Consider the following 11,000-nt stretch of genomic DNA (forward strand, 5'->3'; position numbering starts at 1 on the left):
CAATAGTGTGTGGACAGTGGTACACTAATTGTGACAAACCTGCCACACCAAGATTAGATGTTCATAGTGCGGGAAACCCAGGGTGGGGTCCACGGGGACTCTGTGGGTGTCTGCAATTTTCCTGGAAATCTAAAACTGCTCTAAAATGGAAAGTTTAAGCTAAAAGCTCAAGTACATTAAGGACTCGGTCCACCCATGGGCAAGTGGCAGGTGCTCAGTAAACAGGAGTCTGAGTCCAGGGCCAGCCAGTCCCCAGGATACGCAGCAAGCATGGCACCCTCTCATCCACCCCTCCCCAGCTCAGGTGTCCCGCTCACCCAAATCTACACCAGGTGCTGCTCCTCTGGGTTCCACGGCACCTGGTCAAGGGCTGAGTGTTAGTCTCCTTGGTATCTACAGGATCTACCACATAACAGACATTCAACAAGGGTTTATTGAATGGAAGGAAAAAGGGAAGGAAAGAAGGGAGAGAGAAAGAGGAGGGAGAAAGAAGATAGACGAATAGAAGAATAAATAGATGAAAACAGATGGATCATGGATAGATGGATGGATGGTGAATGGATGTATGGTGGATGGATGCATAGTGGCTGGATGGATAAATGGATGGTGGATGGATGAAGGGAGGGGGGAGGATGGATGGTGCATGAATAGATGATGGGTTGTGGATGGATGGATGAATAAATGATGGAAAAAATGGATGGATGGATAGATGGATGGATGGAGTGAGTGAGGGAGGGAGAAAAAATGAATGGTAGATGGATGGTGAATGGAGAGAGGCAGGGAGGGTAGATAGATGGATGGATGGATAGATGGTTGGATGGATGGATGGATGGATGGAGGATAAATGGTGGATGGTAGATGGATGGATGGAGGATGGTTGGATGGATGAATGAATGGAAAGATGGATGGATGGATGGATGGATGGATGGAGGGAGGGAGGGATGGATGGATGGATGGATGGATGGATGGATGGAGGATAGATGATGGATGATGGATGGTGGATGGATGTATGATGAATGGATGGATGGATAAGTAGGTAAATGCTTTTGTTGAGTTTGAGAGGATGGGGGTGGGTGGAAACTATTTACTCTCCACTCTGGTTGTATCCTCCCCTTGAACAACTGAGATGATCTCTGGGATTATTATCGACCAAACCCAGGGCACCAGTGTTTACCTGAATTGACTTACCCTGCACTGGGAGGTGAGGATTATCGTAAAGAGCTAACTTACCCCAAATGATGCTGTCACCACTGGCAACCGGGATCTCTTCCAAACAAGACAGCCGGTGTTCCTGTGCGCTCCGAAATCCCCTGCCGGCGCGGAAAGCACCAGAATCCCGGGGGTTTTCTGGAGTGGGTTCTATTTTGCCAACGAGAAAGAGTCTCAGTCGCATGCGAGTGGTCAGAGGAGAATTTCCAAAGCAGCGGTGACCTGCCGAACTGAGAGTTCCTTCCAACCCCGGTCAGCCACCACCCTGACCACCCACCTTGACTGAACCGCCCCCCTGTCCAGGAGGGGTGCCATCCCCCACACAGGGCCCCACTTTGCCATCTCGGACAGCACGTCCCACAGAAACAGTTCTTACCAAGAGGCTCCAGCATCCAACTATGACCTGCCTGTCACAGGCGCAGCTGCCTGAGGGACCACTTCTGTGCTCAACACGACAGGACCCTCAATAACCCCGCCAGGCCACCAGCCTGACCCCTCAACACATCCCCACTTACCGTAACATCCCACCCCCCACTTCATGGGGCTCCTTTTCTTGACCCAGGGTCCAGGGTGGAGGATGAGGGTTTTGAGATCCTCCACCAAAATATTAGAACGTAATAATCAACAAATATATATGCTGTTAAGTAGAGATTCGGTTACAAAACCGCACGCACAATAGGATCACATGCATAGAAATGAAGACCATAGATAGCAGGTTCCTACCAACCTCCACCTCCACAAAGTTGAACCCACAACACTCAGCTCCCGCTGTATGTGTGTCCATGGATGCCCATGCCCTGCTGAGCACGCCCAGCTGGGGCTGCCCCAGGGCACCCTCCCGTCTGCTTCCACCTGCACGCCCACCATACCTCTGCATTTAACATTTGGAGGAATTGCCAAACTGTTCTCCAAACTGACTACACTATGTTGCATTCCCACCAACAGTGGGCGAGAGTTCCAGTTTCTCCTTAGCCTCGCCAACACTTGTTATTGTCTGTCTTCACTTTAGCCATCCCAGTGGCTGTGGAGTGGCACCACGTTGTGGTTTTGGTTTGCATTTCCCTAGTGACTAGTAGTGCTGCACATCTCTTCAGGTGCTTACAGGCCGTGTGTGCATCTACTTTAAAGAAAGGAGTGAGCCTGGAGGTCGTAGGAGCCCAGAACGATGTCAGAGACCCCCTGAGGGAGAGGCTGGTGGGCCCTCCTAAGGACTCTGGTTGCTCCGTGTGGGAAGGGGTGCCGTTGGAGGTCTGTGCCGAGGATGACACTGTTTTCTGAGTGGAGACCACACTGAGAGGAACAGGCTGCTCTCCAGGCCAGAGGGGGTGGCAGTGATGTGACCCAGCAATGGTGGTGGAGATGGGGTTGGACGCAGGGGAGGTGGCGAGGGCATATTTTGAGTATTTTGAGACAGGGCCCCTAGGACTTGCTGACAGACGTGAGTGTGGGAGAAGAAAGACTCCAAGACTCGGCCCATGTGACTGAGAACCAACAGGCCACCACTGGATTTGGGGAGGATTTAGGGGGCGGATTGGAGAAAATCAGGAGTTTGGTGGCTGTGCCCATGAGACACCCAGTGGGAGATGCACGTAGGGTGGCCCATGTGACAGAACCAACAGGCCACCACTGGATTTGGGGAGGATTTGGGGGGGCGGATTGGAGAAAATCAGGAGTTTGGTGGCCGTGCCCATGAGACACCCAGTGGGAGATGCACGTAGGGTGCCCCGCGTGTGGTTTACAGGAGACGACAGCATCACGTCGAAGGTCTTGCTAGTGGGAGTGAACGTGCAGACCCAGCAACACTGGCTGTCCACCAGGAACAAGCTAATGGGCTTGTTAACCACAGCAGAGCCGGGAAAAGACCAAAGACTGGGGGGGCCGGCTGCCGCCACGCACTTTGGTTCTGGTCGCATGGAAGGCATCAACCCGCGAGGCATCGAATTCACCCAAGTTCATCACCGGCGCCTGGATGGGCAGAGTTTCGGCTGAAAAGCAGGGCAGAGAGGTGGGGACTGAAGGTGTAGGGACCCCTTGGTTTTAGATGTTGTGTCCCCAAAAAGATGTTCTGTCCCGGCGCTCAGAACCTGTGAGTGTGACCTCCTCAGGAAATAGGGCCTTTGCAGACGTAACGATACAGCAGATGGGGGTGCATCGAGGTGAGGGGAGGTCATGCTGCAGAGAGCGGGCCTGAGCCCGTCAGAGGAGAGGGAGTTTTGGACAGACACAGAGGAGACGCACAGGGAAAGGGGCCATGTGACCACGGAGGCAGAGACTGGAGAGATGCGGCCACAGCATCAGGTAAGGCTAAGGCGAGGCAGACGCTCAGGGTCCCGAAGGGTCTCTGTCTAAGAAGTGTCTCCCGGGCCAACAGGGCAAAGTGGGGCAGGAGAGGGTCCAGGGCTCAGAGCCAGCGTCTGCCCTCCATCCTGGCTAAGCTGCACTGCACCACCGTGTGGGTTAAAGACCCGCACTTTCGCCCGTCCAACCAAAGCCACGGCCACGGGCGTTAGAGCAAAGCCACACCAGGGTGCTAGTGAGCACACAGGCCGGGCACCAGTCAGAGTCCTTGCGGGAGCCCCCGTCTCCCAGGAAGGACGCAGGGGCCCTGCCCTCGGGGCCACCCAGCAAAGGACACGGAACTCCTGGCTCCAGCTGGGCCGGCCTGTGGGGGGCACATATCTTTGTGGCTGCACCTCGTGGCTGGAGACTCATTCACTAGACGCCTCACGCTCGGCTGTCTGGGAGCCAGCCAAAGAGACCAGGGCGCCCACACCCAGCCAGCCCCGCGGCTGGATAGCCGACCTCGGGGGCAGCTTGCCCAGGCTGTGGGCGCTGAGGTGACAGCCTTTTCGACAATCAGATGATGACTTCCAAGATCTCTGACTCCTCCTTGATGTTCTCCTGCATCACCTGAGGGTCGTGGTATTTATATGTGTAGGTATTTTAAGTCCGCCTCTGTTTGCTCTGTTAACTTTATTTCAACAGGTGCTAGTTTTTCTGTTGGCCGGGCCTGGTGTTCCTGTTATGCAAATGCCTGGTGATCCCTGGTCGCCTGGTCCGCATTGTAACGGGGACTGCCAGTCCCTTTGCCAGCCCCCCGCCCCCACCACGGCAATGTTGGGGGCAAGGAGGTGGATGCATCCCCCTCCCTCCTGGGTCCTGCCTCTCTGGACACCACACTCACCCTCATGGATATCGATGAAGCAAGGCTCAGGACTTCCGTTCACTAAGACAGACCAATGAGGGACACAGAGGCAAAGCCTGGAACTCCTGCAGCCACTTTGTTGCTACGAGGCAACCCATCCTGCTGGCAGCCCCACCACGAAGAGGCAGGCAGAGCAAGAGAAGTGCTGCAGAGCGGCGCCAGGGCCTGGTTCAACGGCACTCAAGGCCCACCCGCCACCAGACTCAGCCGGCTCCTCCTGCGGCGAGCAGCCTGAATGACAGAGATCCCCGACATGCACTTCCTGTCAATCCCACCCAAAGACCGGGGTCTGGTAGCATGTGACGAGCCCTCTCTGCCCAGCGCCCCAAGATTTGATCTTGGAAACCCTTTTCCTTCTGGGTCTGCCACATGGTCTGTAGAGATGGGCATGTGCCCAAGGTCACGCAGGTCATGATGATAAAATCCAGGGTTCGAACCGGGGCCTCTGGGCCCCAGGCCACGTGGCATTCCTGAACAGAAACCCAGCCGCTGGCCTGCCCGGCCTCGCCCACTGAACCAGCTGCTAAATTGATAACCTTGCAAAACACGCACGTTTCCCAGTGCAGCGCGTCCTTGCGACGGTGAAGCCGCGCGCAGCCTCCCTGATGTGGTGGAGGACGGAGGTGGCGGCCTGGTGTGGAGCGGGATCTTAGGAAACCCTCCGCAGAACCCCCGGGCACCCGCTCCCTCGCTGGAAGGAGATCAGAAGGCCGCCTCTCTCCCGAGGCCGCAGGCAGCTGGCTCCCCACTTGAAAGGGACCCCGTATCAATTTCACTTTTTTTCCTTCTTGGTGCCTCCCTAATGAGATGATGGTAGACTTGAAAATAAATAGACGTGCGGCTGGGTAAACAGATAAATAGATAAATAAAGCCTGGGTCTCTTCCAGGGGTGCTGGCCCTCCTCCCTCCCGGGGGCTGGCGGGGCCTGCATTCCAGTGCCGGCTGTGAACTGGAGGCTCCGAGGAGGAGGCGGCGAGAACAAAACTCCCAGCCACCCTCCTGAGCGCCCACTAGGTGCGGCCCCAGCTTTGCTCCCTCTCACTGAGTCTTCACCAGGACCGTGGACTCGGCAGGCGTCTCCCCCAGGTGCGTGGGTGCTGTTCTTCTGGTGGCTTCTGGTCGTGGCGTAGGAATGGTCACCCTGAGGAGGGGGGGAGGGCTGGGGAGGGCAGCGAGGTCACCGGGACAATGAGGTCAGCTGGCCGGGCAGCACAGACGCCCGACGGCAGGTCCGTGGTCCCGATTTCTAGGGGAGACGGTGAGCCTGGTCCTATTTCTCCAGCCTCGCTCATGCCTGACGCAGCCCAGCAGAGATGGGGATCTGAAGGCCCCCAGGGGATCTACTGAGAAGCAATGACAATGGCAGATCCCAGACCCAGTACAGAGGTGAGGGGTGAGGGGCGAGGGGCAGGGACCCTATGGGGGAGGAGCGGGACAGAGGGTGGGGTTGGGCAAGGGGGAGCTAAAGGGGAGAAACCCGCTGGTATTCAAAATGGTGATGGAGATGGAGGCGGAGGCCAGACAGATGAGCCGGGAGAGGAGGTGACCAGCCGGGCAGGCCAGGCCCACCCACGGGGATATAAAGTAACTGGGGAGGAAGAGACAGTGAGCCCAGGGCTGAAAGTCTCCCGGGAATGAGGCGCCTGGGATCTGTGGATGACCCCAGCGCAGAAAACACAGCCAGTGGGCCAAGCCCCGCGGGAAGGTGTGGCGAGGCGGAGCACGGGGCGATGGAGAGGAGTGGGCCAGCGTGAGCATCCAGGGCAGGAGGGACGTCCCAGGCCCTCACCTTCTCACGGGGATGACCCGGCAGGGGAGAGGCTGGGGCTGGTCCTGACCACCCGGAGGCAGAGCGGGGCAGGGGTGCGGTGAGGCGCTGTGGTCCCTCCAGGAGCACCGGGAGGCCTCGGGGAGCACCCAGAGCCCCCCTGCCCCACGTTCCAACTATGAAGGGTGTGGTGAGCCTCACCCCAGTGGGACCAAGGGCAAGTCCCTTTATTCTCCATTTTAAAATGTCGTTCATTTTTTAGATCAAAAGAAGCACTTTCTCACAAAACTAAACATGGTCTTGCCATGCCCTCCAGCAGTCACACTCCCGGGTGTTTGCCCAGAGGAGCTGAGCCCTCGTCCACACAAAACCCGCACGTGGGTGTGCATAACAGCTGATGCATCGTCACCACAGCTCGGAAGCAACCAGGACGGCCTCCGGGGTTGGAGGATAAATGAACGGGGGGACATCCCGGGAAAGGAATCTTCTTCAGCACCAACAAGAAACGAGCTATCGCGCCAGGACAGACATGGAGGAGGCCTGTCCGACGTGAAAGCAGCCGGTCAGAAAAGGCTGCCCAGAGTCCGATGCCCATCAGATGGCGTCTGGAAAGGGCCAAACTCTGGGGACAGCAGAAGGCTCGGCGGCTGGTAGGTTTGGGGAGGGGGGTGACTAGGCAGAGCACAGAGGACCTTCAGGGCAGCGACACTGCTCTGCCTGATGCTACGATGGGGGTACCTGTCATTATACTTTTGTCCAAACCCGTGGAACACACGGCACCAAGAGCGGCCCTCACGTCAATGTGGACTTCAGTTGCATGACGTATCAGTCCTGGTGTGAGTTTAGACACATGTGCCACACCAGTGCATGCTATTCATGACAGAATAATGGGGGAAGCTGTGTTGGGGTAAAGGGGTGGGGGCATACGGGAAGTCTCTGAACTTTCTACTCAGTTTTTCTGTAAACCTAAAACCGCTGTAAAAAAAAATCTATTAATTTTTAAAAACCCACTAAAACCTGGTCCCCGGTGGTCACTGCAGCTGGTGTTGAACTCTGCAGACCACAGCCCCCTGGTTGGTCAGATCCCCCCCCCCACCCAGCCCTGCTCTGTTCCCAGCAGGACCGGGAGCCAGGACAGCAGGAAGAGCTGGGGCCAGCCTGCTGCCTGCCCCACGCCCTGCCCTCCGCCCGCAGCTCAGAGATGGCCAGGGGCTCGGTCAGCATCCGAGGCCAAAGGCGGTGCAGGAGTCTGGTGGGCCTACCGAGCCTCCTGGATGCACCCCGGGAGGGGACCCCTCCATCGCTTGTCTCTGGGCCACACCTGGGCACTCAGGTTGCACCTGCACCCCAGACGGAACAGGACTAAGACCCAGAGCCCTTCCTGCACGCCCCTCCCCGGAGCGTGAACAAAGCTCCTCTTTGATGAGCCTTCCAGGGACTGAGTCGCACTCCCACGGGCCGTTCCCGGCCTCCTGTCCAAACGCAAGTTGTCGGTGTCCTGACCCGAGGGACCGGCCACTCTGTTATCAGCCACCAGCCCGCACGGCGGAGGCTTATCAGAGCGCTTGGGTTACCCGGGAGTGCTCGGCGGCGGCTGCCCGCCTGCATTGTCCTCCTGGCCCCGACCGCCTGGCCTGCACCCCGCCTCCGTCCCTGCCCCCCAGGTTCCCAGCTGCTCCCTGGCCCGGTCACTAATCCGAGGGTATCACTTGCAACTTCCTGGAGTCCTGGGGTTCTGCAAAGGTGCCCCAGGGACTCCCTGGAGGAGAGGGCTCCGGGCCTCCAGTTCCCTTCGTGACTAGGATATCGGGACACTTTGTAGAGTTTCTTTGAAAAATGACTCTGACTACAACGTGGGTGAGCCTTGAGGGCATTATGCTGAGTGAACGAGCCGGTCACAGGGGGCTCCACTCTGTGAGGTTCTCCTAAGGGGTCTGTGCACCCACCGAGGTCCCGGCTGCTGGGTCCCAGGCTGCACCGGGTTGGGGCTGCTCACCCCGTGGAAGAGGGTGTCTGGCCCCCCGAGAACCCTCTTGAAGTCCCAGGTCCTGAATTTCAAGCTGAGTGCAGTCCTTCTGGAGTTCAAGTTCATCCGATGTTGGCAAAATTCAGCTTCCTGTTTACAAGGGCGAGCGGGATGGCGTCGGGGAAGCCTTGGCGGGATCCCGGAGGCGGCGGGCACCCGCGGAGCGGATAGGGTGCGCTGGTGAATGAAGAATCGATGCGTCAGAAGCGTGAGGGTGAGATTTCCCTGGGAATGTGCCCAGGTTTAAGAATTAAAGGAAAAACAACTTGGCAAATAGATGTGGGTTTTTGCTGAACCCGAAACATTTGAAAAGCTGTTTGGCTAACTCCAGCCCTGGGCGTGGCCCCTCCTTCCCCAAAGGCCAGTGGTCGCCATCGAAGACTTCAGGCCACGCACCCGGAGCCCACGGACCCTCTGGCTCAGTCTTTTCCCGCCTGTGTCTGCCCAGCGAGGAAGCCCGCTCACCCCGCACGGCCTCCGCCCACTTCCAGAACTTCAGCAACATCTACGGGGGGGCTGATTCCTGAGGGATTTTAAAGAAATATTTCAGATAATTCAATTGCTTTCGAGATGAGAAAGAAGACTTTTGATTTTGATTAACAACAACAACAGCAAAAAAGAAACAAACAAAAAACGAAAAGCAAAACTTGGCCAGCAACAGTGCCATCACTGTGTGCCTGCGGCCGCTCCTCACAGTCAGGAGGCTTCCAAGAAGGCCTGGAGGGCACGGCCCCAAACATCACCGAGGTTTCCAGGAAATTCCCTGCCGGCCTCTGCCACGGAGATTGAGAGCCGCCCTGGTCCCATTTCTGGGGCAAAGGCAGCCTCTGCCCCCCTTGGCCCAGGCCGGGCAGGCGCCGTGCCTGCATCTTTGCTCAAAATCTCCCTCCCAGGAGCCTCTGCTCCTCTCGCTGTGTGCAGGTGGCCAGGAATGGTCGTAACGGTTTCCCAACTCCTTTCCCACCACGCCTCTGGGCTCAGGGTGTGTTGTCTGCCACGTTTGTAAGGTAGGTCTTTGTGAGCCCCTGGTCACCAGCCTGTACCCCCACATTCCCACTGGCATCTTCTGAACAGATATAGCACAGCCTACGGGCTGCCAGAAACACCCGGGCAAAAGTCCCAGCCTGTGCTTGAGCAACTCACAGTGGGGACCAACCCAACAGATACTTACAAACCTCTGTAAGTACCGTCCACTCCCCCACTCCCCCACCTCTCTGTCCACCACTCATCCACATCAGTCCATCCATCCACACATCCATCTATTCATCCATCCACACACCCATCATCCATCCATCATCCATCCATCATCCATCCATCTATCCATCCATCTATCCATCCATTATCCATCCATCCATTATCCATCCATCCATCTATCCATCCATCCATCATCCATCCATCTATCCATCCCTCCATCATCCACCCATCTATCCACACATCCGTCCATCCATCCACACACCCATCATCCATCCATCCATCATCCATCCATCTATCCATCCCTCCATCATCCACCCATCTATCCACACATCCGTCCATCCATCCACACACCCATCATCCATCCATCCATCCATCCATCCATCCACCCTTCTACTCACTCATCCCCACACATATCCTTTCCTCCATCCATCCATCCATTCATCTACCATCCAGCCAATATGTGTGATGAAGGATATTAGTTTTCCATGCTTGCTGTAACAAAATACCACAAACTGGGTGATTTAAAACAACAGGGGAGTATTTTCTCACAGTTCTGGAAGCCAGCGGTCCAAACTCAAGGTGCTGGCAGACGCGCGCTGCCCCTGAAGGCTCTGAGGTGAAGGGTCCTTCTGTGCCGCTTCATCTTCTGGTGGTGGCTGGCCGTCCTCAGCACTCCTTGGCTTGCGGCAGCATCACTCCACCCTTTGCCTCCACCAACACATGGCCCCGAGAGCTCCCCTCACAGGACAGTTTGAGAAGCCTGCTCTTAAACACAGAGCCCGGGGTGGGGGGGGGGAGACGGCGGGGGGGACTTCATACTGATCCCTTCTGAGGGAGGTGCGAGCCTTGGGTGGTGGGAGTGAGGAAAAGGGGGTGTGGAGCAAGGCCAGGCGCCCAGGAAAGAAACACCGCAGGTGTCTGAGCAGGACCCGCATGCACCGTGGCCCCGCCTCTTGTTTCCTACAGTCCACCCCATGGTGGGGGTGGGAGAGGATGGGGAGACACTGCTCAGGGGTGTGGGCTTTCTTCCAGGGTGATGCACTTAGACAGATGTGATGGGCACACAGTGCTGTGGATGTACAAAAGGCTGTTTAATGGTTCCTTTAAAATGCCTAGCTGTATGTTATGTGAATGTCTCCTCAACAAAAGAAAAGCTCACCCTGTGGAATGTTAGCCTCTCCTCCAGAGAGCCCTCGGCGGGGAGGTCCCAGGGAAATGTCCTTCGGTCGTTCAATGGATGAACAAGCTGGGTGCATCAGATGAAACACTAGTTAGCAATAAAAAAAAGCTTGCCACAGTTTAAATGACTCAGAGATACCATGGTGAGTAAAAATATATATATACTAGTCTAAAATATTACATACTATATGGTGTCATTTAGCAGTGGTCGCCAACCGGTGGTCCGTGAGGTCCAAAAGGTTGGCGACCACTGATTTATAGGATATCCCATAGATGACAAAATGACAGCAAAGGAGAATAAATCGAGGACACAGGGAGCTTGACCATAAAGGGAGCTTGACACAGCTGAAAGAAAACTTAATGAAGAAACTGTTTAGAAAGCAGTCCAGAGAAAGGATATGAAAATATGAAAGGATGCA

At 56.3% G+C, this 11,000-nt stretch overlaps 1 long non-coding RNA gene across 1 annotated transcript; it reads right to left on the reverse strand.

Annotated features, from left to right (window-relative positions):
• Positions 1 to 8,140: 8,140 nt before the first annotated feature.
• On the reverse strand, positions 8,141 to 10,593 carry LOC106725779. The gene is made up of 3 exons (XR_001361732.1): positions 9,952 to 10,593; positions 8,605 to 8,731; positions 8,141 to 8,385 (listed from the first exon to the last, which is right to left on the reverse strand). It is a non-coding gene; the product is annotated as an uncharacterized LOC106725779 (long non-coding RNA).
• Between the last annotated feature and the right edge of the window lie 407 nt (positions 10,594 to 11,000).

Source organism: Myotis brandtii, unplaced genomic scaffold, assembly GCF_000412655.1.
Source record: "Myotis brandtii unplaced genomic scaffold, ASM41265v1 scaffold187, whole genome shotgun sequence".
Classification (NCBI taxonomy): Eukaryota; Metazoa; Chordata; class Mammalia; order Chiroptera; family Vespertilionidae; genus Myotis; species Myotis brandtii.